Here is a 15,674-nt window from a genome sequence, read left to right as displayed (position 1 = left end):
AACCAGGAAAAGCAAATGATAGGGTCCCTCTGACACGTGAACATGTCCTGCAGATTTTCTATTGTAGACCATTCTTATGCTTATTTTTCGCAGCACAATTTAAGTTTATTAAAACCTAAAAGTAAATCCTACATAAAACCACACATGCAAAACGTAGGAAATATGTTCTGTCCCTATTAAACTCTCCAAGAAAATATACTTTTAGAAGTTCTGTTTGCATACAGTATCATTCCATTCATATTCTTTCTGCTTACAAAAAATGAAGTTATCGTATATTCCAGCTAGTTTAAATGTGTTCTTATTTTCCAAAACAGATTTTTTTTTCCTTCCAACAGAAAATACTCGTTTGGCCATTTGGCCTGGAAAACAGCTCTTGCACCTTACTTAATGCATAATCATTGCACGGATGGCTTAAGTATGTGCAATTAATAAAAAAATCTACATATCAAATTTATTGCATATGTGCTGAGCAACTGCACAATTTATCAACATATGATAAATTTGCAATATTTAGAGTGCTTCAGATTCACTGCCCAGGTATGAGCCATAGGACCAGCCCTACAAAAACCTGAATTATTAGATACCAGCTACCAAACATGGATGGCTGACATGCAACTGGAACAAGCATTTTATCAGAATCAGTAAGAGATAAAGCTCATGGCATCTTTAACACCATTAAGTGACAGATGATTGATCTGTTTCCATTTCCTCTGCCAATCAAGTAGGAATCCTCCAAAGGATGGAGATGTTCATATGCATGCGAAGAACACTTTTATTCTGAGTTAAAGCAGGTGAGATCAAAAGAACATTCGAGATATATAATTTGGAGGAACAGAAATCAGAAATAAGCAGCCCAGGTTTGAAAAATATGACAAGTGTTTTTAGAAAAATACCGCACAGTAGATAATGCATTGTGACAAGGCAGAAAACACCCACTTCCTAAGACAGGGCACCTGAACAAACATTTGTTATACCACCCCGAGGGCAACCAAAGAGTTACAGAGTTTATATGCTAATGTACCTTACTTCAAAGATTTCCTTAAGCTACATCAGAAGTCAAAATCTCTAACGCCAAGAATTTTAGCGCTGAAGAAATGAGGAGTGATAAACTATCATGCTGGCAAAAGGAAAAGACACTGAGAAGTGTTCAAAGATGCAAACCCTTTATTTTTCTTGAAATGGACTATTGCTGTTTTCTGTAATTGCAAAACCTGTACCTAGGTGAGCTTCATTCCCACACAGGCCAAAACAAAACCTAGTAAAAATTTCTATTTCCTAAGATACTCCCTGACAGCCACTGCTAACCTTCTAAGTTTCTAAATTACTTTGTGTTACCAGGTACTTGCAAATCAGGAATTTGATCTTCTGGCACCTGGCAAAAGAGAGATGCAGCTGAAGCATTACAAAGAAAAGGTGGCAACATGGTTTACTGGCAGAACGCTCGAGTCAGCTGTTGGAACTGTTTAGAGGGTTATTTGAAAGAGGATTTTAAAAGTAAATAAAAAATAATAAAAAGGAGAGAATCAACTTCACTAACTCAGGATTGCTACAGAAACCTGCTGGGATGATTCACATGACAGTAATGGGGAAGTTATAATGTCTGGGAAAACGGAGTGGACATTAATACATGGCTGGTGTCATCACCACAGTTTTGGGTTTTTCAATAATGGGATGACCTACGTGGCATCAGGCTTGCTGGCATCAGATGGGATTTGCCTTTATGAAAGGGTCTTTGCTCACAAGCCAGTGGGGCTCATTGACAGAGCTTTAAACTAGGCTTGAAGGGGGCTGTGGGACGACACACCAAGGTTAGAGGGACGGAGTGCTAGCGAAGGCCAGCAGCTGTTGCTCTGAGATGTGCTGGCTACACTGGAGCACATTTGATGTCTTACAAAGATGAGCCAGGTAGGTAATAGGAGCCAAGAGGGAAACACCAGTGAAATACCTCAAAGGAACTAAGGGGCATTCCTCTTAAGAGGGTGACATGGCTGACAGCCCAGCTGAAATGCCTCTAAACCAATGCACACAGCATGGGCAACAAACAGGAGGATCTGGAAGCCACCGTGCTGCTAGAAAGCTACTACCTAGTTGTCATTATTGAAACTTGGTGGGATGAATCCCACGACTGGGTTGCAGCTATCAATGACTACAGGCTGTTCTGAAGGAATAGGTAGGGAAGGAGGGGTGGAGAGGTTGCCCTCTACATCAAGAAACAGATAGAGCGTCAAGAGCTCTCTCTGAAGAATAGCCACGAGCAGATTAAAAGCTTATGGGTAAGAATCAGAGATCAAAACAACAAAGGCTCACAGGCTCTCGTCCTGCTGGGGAACTTCAATCACCCTGATATCTGCCAGAAAAGTAGTACAGCAAGCTGTAGGTTATCCAGGAGACTCCTGGAGTGCATCAAGGATAACTTCTGAAGGCAGGTAATAGACAGCCCTACCAGAGGGGATGTGATACTGGACCTGATGGTCACCAATGCAAGTGAACTAATCAGTCACATCAAGACTGGAGGCAGCCTGGGCTGCAGTGATCATGCACTGGTGGAGTTCACAGTCCTGAGGGACATGGCTCAGGCAAAGAGTAAAGTCAGGACCCTGAATTTTAGGAAAGCAAACTTTCAGCTCTTCAAGGAGTTAGAGTCAATAAGACCCCTTGGGAAACTGCCCTCAGGGACAAAGGAGCAGAACAGAGCTGGCAGATCTTTAAGGACACTTTCCATAAAGTGCAAAAGCTCTTAATCCCCGCATGTAAGAAATCAGGAAAGGAAGGCAAGAGACCAGCATGGCCGAGTCAAGGCCTGCTGGTCAAACTAATGGGCAAAAGGAAATGCACAGGCAGTAGGAGCAGGGACAGGTATCCTGCAAAGAGTATAGGGACACTGCCTGGTTGTGTAGGGATGGACTCAGGAAGGCCAAGGCGTGGATGGAGCTGAATTTGTCAAGGGATGCAAAGAATAATAATAAGGGGTTCTACAGGTATGTCAGCCAGAAAAGGAAGATTAAAGAAAGTTTAGCCCCCCTGACGAGCAAGACTGGCAAACTAGTAACAAGATAAGGAGAAGGCTGAGGTACTCAACAACTGTCTTCACTGGCAACCTCTCTTTCCACACCCCTCAAGTGGATGGACTGCAAGGCAGGGGGGGAACAAAATCCCTCCCACTGTAAGAGAAGATCAGGTTTGTGACCACCTGAGGAAGCTGAACATACAGGAATCTATGGGACCTGATGAGACCCATCCCAGAGTCCTGAGGGAATTGTCTGACATAGTTCCCAAGCCAGTCTCCAAGATATTTGAAAAGTCATGGCAATTAGGTGAAGTGCCTAGTGACTGGAAAAAGGGAAACATTGCACTCATTTTTAAAAAGGGCAAGGAGGACCCTGGGAACTACTGACCCTTCAGCCTCACAGCTGTGCCTGGGAAGATCATGGAACAGATCCTTCTAGAAGCTATGCTAAGGCACATGGAGGACGGGGAGGTGATTTGTGATAGCGAGCGTGGCTTCACCAAGGGCAACTCCTGCCTGACCTACATAATGGCCTTCTATGACGGAGTGACTACATCCGTGTACAAGGGAACAGCTATGGACGTCACCTATCTGGACTTCTGCAAGACCTTTGACACAGTCCCCCACAATATCCTTCTCTCTAAATTGGAGAGATACGGATTTGGTGGGTGCACTGTTCGCTGGATGAGAAAATAGTTGGATGGTCACATCCAGAGGGTAGTGGTCAACAGCTCAATGTCCAGATGGAGATCAGTGACAAGTGGTATTCCTCAAAGGTCCGTATTGGGATCAGTACTGTTTGATATCTTCATCAATGACATAGAAAGTGGGATTGAGTGCACCCTCAGAAAGTTTGCAGACGACACCAAGGTGAGTGGTGCAGTTGACATGCCTGATGGATGGGATGCCATCCAGAGGGACCTGTACAGGCTCAAGAATTGAGCCCATGTGAACCTCATGAGGTCCAACAAAGCCAAGTGCAGGGTCCTGCACGTGGGTCAGGGCAACCCCCAATATCATTACAGGCTAGGGGATGAAGGGATTGAGAGCAGCCCTGCCAAGAAGGACTTGGAGGTATGGGTGGATGAAGAAGCTGGACATGATCTGACAATGTGCGCACACAGCCCAGAAAGCCAACCGTATCCTGTGCTGCATCAAAAGAAGTGGGGCCAGCAGGACAAGGGAAGTGGTTCTGCCCCTCTGCTCCATTCTGGTGAGACCCTACCTGGAGTACTGCATCCAGCTCTGGATCCCTCAGCACAGGAAAGACATTGACCTGTTGGAGGAGGTCCAGAGGAGGGCCACAAAGATGATCAGAGGGCTGGAGCACCTTTCCTATGAGCACAGGCTGAGACAATGGGGGTTGCTGGGAAGACCTTATAGTGGCCTTCCAGTACTTAAAGGGGACCTACAGGAAAGATGGGAACAAATTTTTTAGTAGGTCCTGTTGTGATAAGAGAAGGCGTAATGGTTGTAAACTAAAAGAGGGTAGATTCAGACTTGATATAAGGAAGAAATTTTTTACAATGATAGCGGTGAAACAATGGAACAAGTTGCCTAGAGAGGTGGTAGATGCCCCATTCCTAGAAAGGCCGGGTTCATCGGGGCTCTGGGCAACCTGATCTAGTTGAAGATGTCACTGCTTATTGCAGAGGGGCTGGAGCAGATGACATTTAAAGGTCCCTTCCAACGCAAACTATTCTATGATCCTGTGATTCTATGAAAGAGGAGGGTAGGTTAGTTGGCTTTGGATGGGAGGGAGGGTGTTTCATGTTATGTGTATAGCTTCCTCCTTCTCAGACTGATGAACAAGAAGCAGATGACTTGGACCACCCATGGGCTGGGATGGAGGGGCTGGATTTGATTCCCATGCAGCAAGCACATGGGCAAGGGTTCCAGATCCAGGGCTGGGACACCAACCACTCTTGATTTCCACATGGGGCTTAGACGAGTTACAATAAGTCAAAGCAGTGAAGCTAAAGATGAAAAAAAACCAAAACACCCATATTTAGTAATGCCAAGGATAGAAAGGTCTTTTTCAAGGGTATTCGGCACAGTGGTTATCAACATTACAAGATGGACATGATCTAACAACAATGCAGAAAACACATGAAGTTTCTAACACATTGATTAGATAAAGACAGAAGGCACCATTCTAATCGCATAGTGATAGTCCTTAATTGTACACTGTTCCAGAAAAGCAAGATAATACACTGTTACCACAGTAAGATGAGGTACCACTTGTTCATTTCTCACTGTGAATAAACAGGCCCTGACAGCTGTGGCAGGAGCACACTCCGCCATGGGTCTAACGGCGCAGTACAGGGTTGTGTTGGCTTGTTTGGCAAGAAGTGCATGAGCTGCCTGTCGCGTATGCAAAGAACTCCCAGCCACATACCCCAGACACCCAAGCCCTAGAGACCACCTCAGCCAATGAGCCTACCTCTGAGAAACCCTTGACCAAAGAAAGCTACGTGACCATGACCAACAGATGAGTGGTTCTCCTCAGAGCAGCAGGTCTGTGATTGGATGCCCTCCCTTTGGATTGAGACATGATCCAAAGAAACTTCCCAAAGAAACTTTTGAGTCATTATTTAAGATTAGATTTAGTATACATCAGTTAGTATTAGTTCCAACTGACACCCTGAACCTGTAAAAAAGTTATGTCTGCCAAAGTATTTGTAGTATAAGATCCCTGTTCAGTTTGACCACTCTACCTTTTCATGACACCATTAAACCTGGTTTTTGGAGCGTATTTTGTTGGTCTTGCAATTCCATGACAGCAGCATATGGCATAAATCCTAATAGGCTTAGATAAAGTTATCTCTGCTCCATAGTAGATTTTAATAAGGTTTATAATACCAAGTACATTCAAAAAAACTGGAAGTTAGTTAATGTTGTGTCAACATTCAAAGAAGGACAACCTAACTAATTTACAGAGCATTTATAATCTGACATCAATCCAGACAAGGAAAGGAAATATTTTCAGAGGATTCAATTGATAGAGAACCAATGAAGAGTTATTAAATTTATGCCAGACATCACGGATTTATGGAAAATAGATCTAGTGAAACAAACCAGGTTTCATCCTCTGATGAGGATAACAAATCAGATTAAATAAGGGCTTACAAATAAAACACAGCAATATTTGTGAGGTATTTCACTTTGTACTGTACAAAATTCTGATCAAAACTGTTAATGCTAAAAATAACTAATAAGCACCTATTTGAAAGACTGGCTGATCTCAGAGTCATCACTAATGTTAGAACAGAGAGAACACAACAGAAGATTTATTGTAAGCAACTAGAAGTTCAACATGTTTAACTCGCAGAGAAGCTCTGAGAACACACTTTACTGCAGTTTCCAAGTGCCTCCATTGGAAGAAAACACTAATCTTGCTTCAGCTGATGAAGGCATAAAAACCCCTCAGATATGGATAGAAGTTCCAGAAAGGAAGGTTAATCCATGGTCTAAATTACTAAAGTCAGTCATTCTTCAGCTCTTGATACCAATAGATGAATTAGTCAGATATCTTTCCAGAATGGCAAAGTACAAATTTGTGTTAGTCACTACAATTTATTGTCTTAACATAAGGTACAATGTACAAGAAGTACAATGACCTCTGATATACATGAGAATCAGACAATTTTTCAACAAACCCTTCTGGTCATACTTTGACTGTATGAATGATTAAAAAAAAAAAAGTTAAAAGGTAAGATCCTTTAAGCAATAGCTGAATTTTTAATCTTTACAAAAGAAAGTTAACATTAACATTGCCTGAGCAGTGAAAAGGTATTATTTATACAAACAAATAAGAAAAAGGCACACCATTCTTCTCTTTCATTTACTGTATTGTCTTGAATACTTACAGACTGCTTGACTTGCTGTTGCTGACAGGAGGAGAATGAAGTAGAATGTGTCCAGTACAGTACAACATGAAACTGATAACATTATCCTACTTGAATGTCAAGTTTGCTTTGGTAGCGCATGAGTGATATGAAGCCAGAGAAGGAAAAAAAAAACCAAAAAAAAAACAACTCAGCAACAACAAAAATCCCCAGAACACTTTGGGAAAAAACAACAGCTTAAACGAGCAACTGATCTCAGGGAAGATAGCCGAGTCAAATTCAATCGTATGCTAAGCAAAAGCAAGCATGTCTCAGGCAAAGTGGATTACCTTTGCAAATGAGCAAGCACTGAAAGAAGAGTTTACTCAGTTCCTTTACATACTCACAGAGTGGAAAAGCAGCTTGGAAAGGAGCACTATTGATAAGGAAAAAAAAATAGAGCAGGGGAAGACCTCAAAAACAGACGGGAAGGCAGGTGGCAGTATAAACTGGCAGGAAGGCCAGTACTGGATAGAAAAAGATCAGAAATAAAACATCACACAGCTTGAGAAATTTATCTGTAGGAACAAACTGTACAATTTGATTAAGGAGGAAGGTCAGAGCAGAGTTGCTAGAGCACTTCACTACTTTCCCTTCTATCAAAAATACACAGGGTTTGTCAAAGTTTGCACAATGCCTCCTGGATCACATACAGGATTAACAACTTGCCAGGCAAGTGTCTGAATAAAACAAATCTTGCTGTGCTTCTGTTTGTTCAGTGCTACTGCCTGCATCGGGAACTGGAAACGTTACTTTCAGAAATTCAAGCAAAATTTCATCTTCTAGTACAAGAGTAGCATCTTTGTCACTAACTGATGGAATTAACAACACCAAACTACTGCCAAAACATACAGAAAAGCCACAGTGTCAACGGAGCTGCACTTACACGAGGGAACTTTTGCCCTGCATGAAGCAAAATGCCAAATTCCTTCCAGCCGGTGAGACTCAGACATAATCTACTACTATCTCTGATATGGCTAGTAATGAAGAATGTCTATAAGGAAAGAATACATAAGGAATGATAAAATTCTTTATGGAAACCAAAGACACTCAGATGAACTTGATACCACCTGGTATCCCAATGCTGGAGGAAAAAGTTGCCTGTCCAGGTATCTTGAAAATTGGTTTTGATTTTGAGTAATTTAGGTGACCTGCGACTAGATCCCTTCAATCCTTCATGTAATAATAGCATGACCTTTACTGAACAGGCAACATGTAGCCATTTCTTCATGGTCCACATTTACCACAGTATGTGACAGTTTACTACAGATGAAGAGCTTGACTAATTACTATCATCATCTAACCCATTTCACTGATGAACAGAGTTATCGCTCTTGTGTAAATGCCATCTATGTATACACTAACCATTTTAACAGATGCAGTATTCCTTTTCACTTCTGGAATTTAATGACAACGACTGCCTTTTTTTTTTCTATACAGACTACTTTTCACTCTTGAAGGTTCACACAAAACCCAGAGAATTTGTTTCTTTATAAACACACTCAAAGATTTCTGTATGAATTTGGTCAGCTGTCGCCTAAAGTGGCAGACAACAACAGTACTTTGGCAGGACTAGCAGCAGAACAAAATGATAGAAGAGAAACAATCTAAGGAAAACCAGAGGCAAACAAAGAAAACTATGCACTGATGAAGGATTCAGAGCAAATGTGAAACTGGCAATGAGGGTCTCGTGTAACAGTTTTGATTTTTGGTTACACTCCTAAAACATCTCAATCAGCTATAGGATGGCCCGAGGACTACAACCCAAATTACTGAAAAGGCAGCAGTCCTTGTCCTGTATCATCTTCTCATAAGAAAAAAAAACCTCCAAGCTAGAAAACTGTTCACTGGCTCTCTCAGTGTGCTTTGTGTCCAAATGATGTTTGCTTATTCACCATCACTGCAGTTCACACAAATTGAGCCTTACAAAAGCCACCTAGTCAAATCTGTCAATCTTTCTCCATCAGATGAGTACACGGGAAATTTCTTACAGCATATCTGCACCACAGAATTTCTCTGGTCCAAAACATCAAATAGTGGGTTTGCACTTTGGCATAAATCATAAGAAACAATACACATTCAAAACTGAAATCTCTTGTGAGAAAACATTAAAGATAAAGAGGGTACTGTATGAATGCTTTACAAAAAGCTTATTATTGAATTCACGGGACTGCCAAAACTCTGGATAATTTCACTCCTTGACTGTGCTCTCAGGTTTCAGCAACATACAAAGAATTCATTTTCACCTTTTAATCTTACGGATTAAATGTGTTTGAGAAAAAATTTGGAGCAGAAAAGGGACCTCCCAGTTTATAATTCACATATTAAAGAGGACCTCCTGCTATGAGCAACTATTTCCTAAATGTTGATTTAACAAAATTCATCACTTCAAATGCATGGATTATGATGTTTGCACCAAAATAAATGGTTCCCAGTGCAAAAGCTGCCATACTTGATGAAATATGAGTGCAGGTGCTTTTACAGGAAAACAAAATATTAGGGAACTCTTGAAACAATGAGAAAATTTCATACTCCACAAACGAAAACCAAGAGGTCTGCAAAGTCTGTTTCTGTGGAAGAGTCTTCCTGACATTACTAAACATTTTGCCTCTTTATTCTGCAAAGACTTAAAAATCCAGAAACATCTGAAGAAAATACAATTCATCGTTGATTTCTGGGAGGGGAAAAAAAAAGTCAGAGTTACTTTTTTCTTTATTTTTACAATTAGCTTCAAGTGGAAAGCACTACAAAAAAAGGAAGCCATGTTTTCTGCTTTTCTGCAAATAATGAAACCTCAACAACTTTTCTATCATATATTGTTAATATATTCTTCAGGCATGCTGTTCAGCAAGAGTTAACTGCTTTAATCGTTATAGATGTCAAGGGATTTGAGGGCACAAAGTTGCTCACAAAACATGCTCAACATTTGGCAGAACCGGACTTTTCTAATGCCTCTGAATTAATTTATTTATTGAATCTTTCCATACTGATTCAGTCGCTAGCAGAAAATGTCCAATTTTAGGGAAGAGAGTCTTCCCTAAAGAGAAGATCAGATTTATGGTCTGAAGTCCAAAACCTGGCTACCTTTTAAGTAAAAGAAGGGCAGGTGAAAGGCATGGTGCAAGAATTATCTTGCCTGTAACAACTGTACAGAATGAAAGGCAGTGAAGTCGAGGGAAATGAAGGCATAGGTAAGAAGTAACACATAAGTCTTAAAACCGTTCTTAAAATAAAAAAGTATCAGCATTAGTAGACTTTGCTAATAATACACAAAACATGACCGGCTGTCCTTTTGTATTTAATTTTGCTACAAAGTGTTCAGTAGACTCTCAAAGGTGACTATCGCTCACAAAAACATAGAAAAAAGGAATTAGATGTTTTGCTGTTCACAGGCCACTTCTGACTTAAAACACTTAACAAGATACACGAGTAAGACAGATTCAGACAAAAATCAATTTATTCCAACAAGCTCTCCAAGTGAAAAAATGTCTGACTTTGCTCTTGGGCTTAGCCTCTTAATTAATACTATCTCTAAGGGGACAATAATGTTCACAAGACCTGCAACATTTATTTTTTTTTTTTATTGGAACAGATTATCTTTTTGAATGGTATAACATCTGCCTACTGATGCAGCTGCCCATGAAAATATTCCTTCATTAAATGACTACCCTCCTCAAACAAGACAGCCCACAATATTGAAATAGTTTTGCTCCTATTACAACATCTGTTAAAACCTGGCCCTCCTTGAAAATAAGAAAACCTCCTTGGAACCAGGGGTCTCACAACCACTGCAGTTAGCATCTGCAACTTCACATGAAGCACTGCTACAAGCACCACACTTCCCAATAAAATAACTGACAAGTAAAACATTCAAAGACATCTCTATTCCTGTGCGTAACCAATTAAAAGTATTAAAAGGGAGCGGGTCACTCAGAGGTTAAATTCTAACATAAATTCCTTTATTAATCAAAACTGGGGGGCAGGGGAAAGTAAATGTGGTTGGTACCAATGCTAGAACCTTATTGTAATCGTCCTAAATTAAAACCAGCTCCCTCCTGCTCAAGCCCCATTTAGAGAACGCTGGCACGCTGCCAGCTATGCTAATTAAAACACTTGCAAACACTGTCCCTATGCACCTTCATCACAGACCTTTCCAGATGAGAAGTCTTATGCCTGATTTATATCAATATGATCAGACAACGTACCAAGTTATAAAGAGAAGTGCCTAAAGCAAGTGTTTGAAGTCGTGTATCTGCTACAGTGCAAGTCGGTAACTCAAGGCACCGGAAAATGAGAGCATGAGACCTGGGAGATTTTGAGCTGCTGTTCTCTGGTGGTGCCAAATTTCAGAAAGAACCTTACTTCACTTGAGAAATGCTGCATTTTCCAATTTAGAAGTATTCCTATCTTTTAAACTAAAAGTGCACTAAAAAGGTCTTCAGACATGGCTTAGAGCAATCCATGTTGACAGCACTTCAGACAGGTCTAGGTTTGCAGGGAGAATGTGGGGCTGAGGAGCATCCCCACCCCGTCCCACCTCCAGCCCATCGGCTCCATGCCACCAGCTGTGCTGCCTCCTTTACAGAAGCAGCTCAGTAGTAATAATGAGCACCCACAATTGGAGGAAATGAGGCGGAAACTAATTTTTGCCACCCATACCCAGGAGTGCTATCCCCGGTATCTAAACTGCTGCTGGGAAGAGGACCCTGTTCTCCTAATGGTAAAGATACTTTTCACACTGCTACAGGTTTAATACCTAAAAGCAAACAGGATTCTCTATGGAGTACAGTATGAATTATATTAAGAAAGAAGGTTAAAAAGGATTATATATATTCCAAAACTGAGAAAAAGAAAGAGCAAACAGATTCCTCTAATTGAAGACATACTATTTCCCAATCCAATTCAACTTTTTCAGTTGCTCATAATTTTATCAAACATTTCTTTTGACTCATTCTCATTGCCCAAAGGAAACATGTTGCTAAATCCAGCTAACATGCATATATGCGTTACTGAGTCAAAGGCGAATGAGCCACACAAATGTTTTCCAAGTACACCAGATGAGAAATCTTGCAATTAGGGAAGATTTCAGACAATTATTATAAACTTGGCTTGTTTTTATTTAGGTTTCCTCTGGATTTAAAAATTATAGCTAAGAAAATCAGTTCAGATAAATTAAAATTTACAAAGCTTCAATACACAGTGCCCCCAAAAGCTTTAGCAGAGTATCTTTTTCATTCTTCTAATTATTTAAGAATCTCCAACTTCATAATGAATGCCTGTATATTGAGCTACTTCAATAGTTAATACCTCAGGAGGAAAAAGCATTTTTCAAATGCAAATTTCATTCACAATTCTTAATTTTTCAAATGTAAAATCTTAATTAGCACAAAAAGATCATAACTTAATTATTTTGCTTTTATTTTACAACGTGAGTTGGTATTCATACACCCAGGGCCCTGCTGAATCAGGGAGCAGCTTTGGCAGTTCTGGAATTTCAGTCAAAAAAAGAAAGTTAGCAAAGAGGCAGGCAAGCCCAAGCTACGAGCTCTTTAGTTGTTGCTGAATTCCAGTTTCGAGTCCAAGAGACAGAAAACTGAGATAAAGATATTCTGAAAGCACAGATATGGATATCAGTTTGTTCTGTAGAGTTTTCCTTACTTCTATATGCATTTTACTTCTGGGAGCTTACTGATTTTGAAATTGTACAAAAATAAAGCACCTATTTCACATTAGGTCAATTGAAACAAAACTACCTATGTAAGTGAAAACACTCCAAGTGATCTTTGTCCTTGCTTATCTATCCAGGATGTCCAGGATCACACAATCGGAGTTCTCTATCTGAGAGGGCAATAAAAGAAGAAAAATGAGGCTAAGCAGAAAAATTAGGGTTATGGTAGCTTATACAATGATTTTCTACTCAATTTCATTTTCAAGTTCTTATGCACTAGAAAATTGTGCAATGTAGAAAAATAAACCCTTTAGGCTGACTAAAGAATAAAATCCCATCTCAAGAAAAATCTAGATTAAAATTGACAAGCAGGATATAAGATGCTGTTGAAAAGGAAGTTGTAAATCTTTACAGCCACAGGAATGTCTCAACAAGTAACATCTAAAATAAGTCACCTGAAAACCTGTTTGTATGCGTTTACCATATTTCTTAGCCCTTGGATGGCAGCAGTATGCCAAGATATTTGCCTTTTCTTAGCACATTCAGCATCTCAAAACACTTGATATCAGATACAAATTGTATGTACCACCTGAACAACAGTCGAGAGAGAAGGATGGGAACTGAGAACAGCTATTTAAAATGTATGGCCAACTGGCAGCTTTTAAATTACTTTGATACTACTTTTACCATAAAAACAATCAAAAGCTGCATCAAACCTACAGCAAGAGTCTGCTGAAATACATGGTAGGACCCTGACTCCCCAAGCATCAAGGCTTGTATGTCCTTCTCCCTGGACCTGGGGTTGGCATCTGGTCCAGCCTACCAACCACAGATCTAGGAGGGATTCCTGTAGTTTTAAAAGAGCAAACTAACAACATTCCTATTAAAATGCACAAACACGTCTCACGTCAAAACTACACCCAGCTACAATACCATTAGCCTTCAGCTCAATGGAAGTCCAAATTTGTTCAAATTTTGACAATGCAGCACCTTGACGTACACCTCCTGAAGCTTCCCTTAAATTGCACTTCCATACTTGCCGCTCATATAGCTATTATTGTAGCATTATTTCTGATATTAGTTTTATACTCCAGATCTGAGAAGAAAAAAATAAACCTTTTGGGTGGTAAATATGAATCACACCTGTGCTGGGACAAAGTCTTCCTCCTGGACAGAGATGTAAGGAGAGACGACTAGCGTACTGGAGCTCTCCCGTCCTCTACAGCAAACAGCATCACATTCGCTACCTCAAGGAGCAGGTTCCACGAGTGTTATGCATGAGCAAACTCATGTGGGAGGGCAAGGGTATTTTTACAGGGGCATGAAGCTAAAGCAGAAAATGCCCAGGCCCATCTGATGGTGGACAAGCTGAACTTGAGCAAGCCTTCAAATGCCTGTTGAGTATAGGAGGTATTTTTAGATTTCTTTACAAACTAAAAAGAGTAGTTCCCAAAGCTTGAAAATGGATTATTTAATTTCATTTTATTTTTCCTGGCATTTTATTGCAAACACTCTTAGGACTGTTTTCAGGTTAAGAAAAACAAGCAAAGGGAAAATGCACAGGTTAGAGTTCACTTTTCTTGAAATTTAGCCCAGAATTGCTAAGTGTTAATCTCTGGAAGAAAAGCAAACTAATTCTGTAAGAGTGGCTCTGATTTTAGGCCATACGACCCGTTTCTCACATCTCTCATGGATTTCATATAGTTCTTGACAATCTACTATTTGCACAAAATCCCAGGAAGATTTTATTCATTAAATCTAATGATTGTAGCAAACTCTGTTATCTCTTAATAAGCTTTCAAGAGCACATGCCAATAGCAGCATTCCTGAGCTACTAGCTACTGATTTAATGTGGTTATGGCAGCTGAAATTTTGCCTTCCAATACATTAATATCTGCTTAGGAAAGAAAATAGTAACTGAAAATGGTGCTTTTCATACTAACAACTAGTCAATGTTTCTTAAATCTCAGTAAAATTTTTCAAGTGTATAATAACGTCACCAGTGAACATTTTGAAATATAGCCGCACACATCACATCTCATTTTCCAAGTAGTTTGTATACATGGTTCACAAGTCATGATTCTGTGTGATATTCTCCATTTAGCATTTACACACTAAATGGAAGATATTTTTTTTTCTAATTGACTATCGTTATTATTTGCTTATATTTGCTGTCAGGGAAAGATAGAAGAAAGGCTTTATTCTTTCTTCACTTAACTGTTTAACCTTCTGCAAAACATACTAAAGCTTGTTATGTTTGTTGCAACGTTAGAACAGGTATTACAGTGGATGCTTCAGGAAGCTACACTAGTAATTCAGCTATATAGACAGGGACAAACGCAAGGGACGTCGGTCACTGCAGGGGGAAACATTTTCTGCAGGACACCCCTAACTCCACAGTTCAGGCTCTCTATTAATGTGTGCATTTCAGTTTCTCCTGCATAGAGCCCACTGTGGTTCTCATTCCCTTCCTACCCTCAGCCTACAAAAACACAGTGCTTAAGCCAAAGGCCCCTCCCCCTTTTGATATTATTTTTCCCCTTTAAAAATTCATTTCTCTACTTTGAAGGCTGCTTTTGTTCCCAGCTCCCCAGTGGGGGCAAGCCCTTCAGTGCCTCAGCTGTAATGTGCTGTGTGCCCCTCAGGTTGTAACACCAATGAAGGAACTGCCCAAGGCCCACCATGGTTAAACATATCTGAACTTCCTCTCTCTGTGGAACAAAGCAAATTACTGGCATCCTTCCCCACCGTACTATATGTGAAAGGGCTTAGATTCCCAGGCAGCTGAAACCTCTGCTTTTTCCTCTCCTACCTTCCTACCTCAGGAGAGACAACGAAACAGTACTTGACATGAGGGTTGATCTATTAGTTGATCCTTATGTGTAGACCTCTAACCTGCACTGAGCCTTTCCAGGTCAGCGCAGTACTTGGATAAGGAGTTATATCCATCTAAAACAATGGCAGGATCAATGTAAGACACATGGGCATAAGCATCTCACAAAGTTGTGCAAGACATTTACCAGCAAAGTCCCCCAAGCCAAAGCAGTGTAGGTGAAGGGTTGATGACGCTCTGAGCAATCTGATCTAGTTAAAGATGTTCCTGCTTACTGCA

General features: G+C 40.3%; 1 protein-coding gene across 4 annotated transcripts in view; it reads right to left on the bottom strand.

The window, feature by feature from the left end:
* BMPR1B (bone morphogenetic protein receptor type 1B) overlaps positions 1-15,674 on the bottom strand; it is a 260,659-nt gene that overhangs the window by 170,654 nt on the left and 74,331 nt on the right. The window contains exon 1 of one of the 4 annotated variants that reach the window (XM_054203334.1): positions 6,877-6,917. The exons of the other annotated variants lie outside the window; for them this stretch is intronic. The gene's annotated coding sequence lies outside the window, so the exon portion shown is untranslated. Of the gene's footprint in view, positions 1-6,876; positions 6,918-15,674 lie in introns of those variants that run through there. 4 annotated transcript variants of the gene reach the window in all.

Source organism: Rissa tridactyla, chromosome 5 (genome assembly GCF_028500815.1).
Source record: "Rissa tridactyla isolate bRisTri1 chromosome 5, bRisTri1.patW.cur.20221130, whole genome shotgun sequence".
NCBI lineage: Eukaryota > Metazoa > Chordata > Aves > Charadriiformes > Laridae > Rissa > Rissa tridactyla.
Note: the sequence above shows the minus strand (reverse complement) of the source record. Positions and strands in the feature narration are given on the sequence as shown.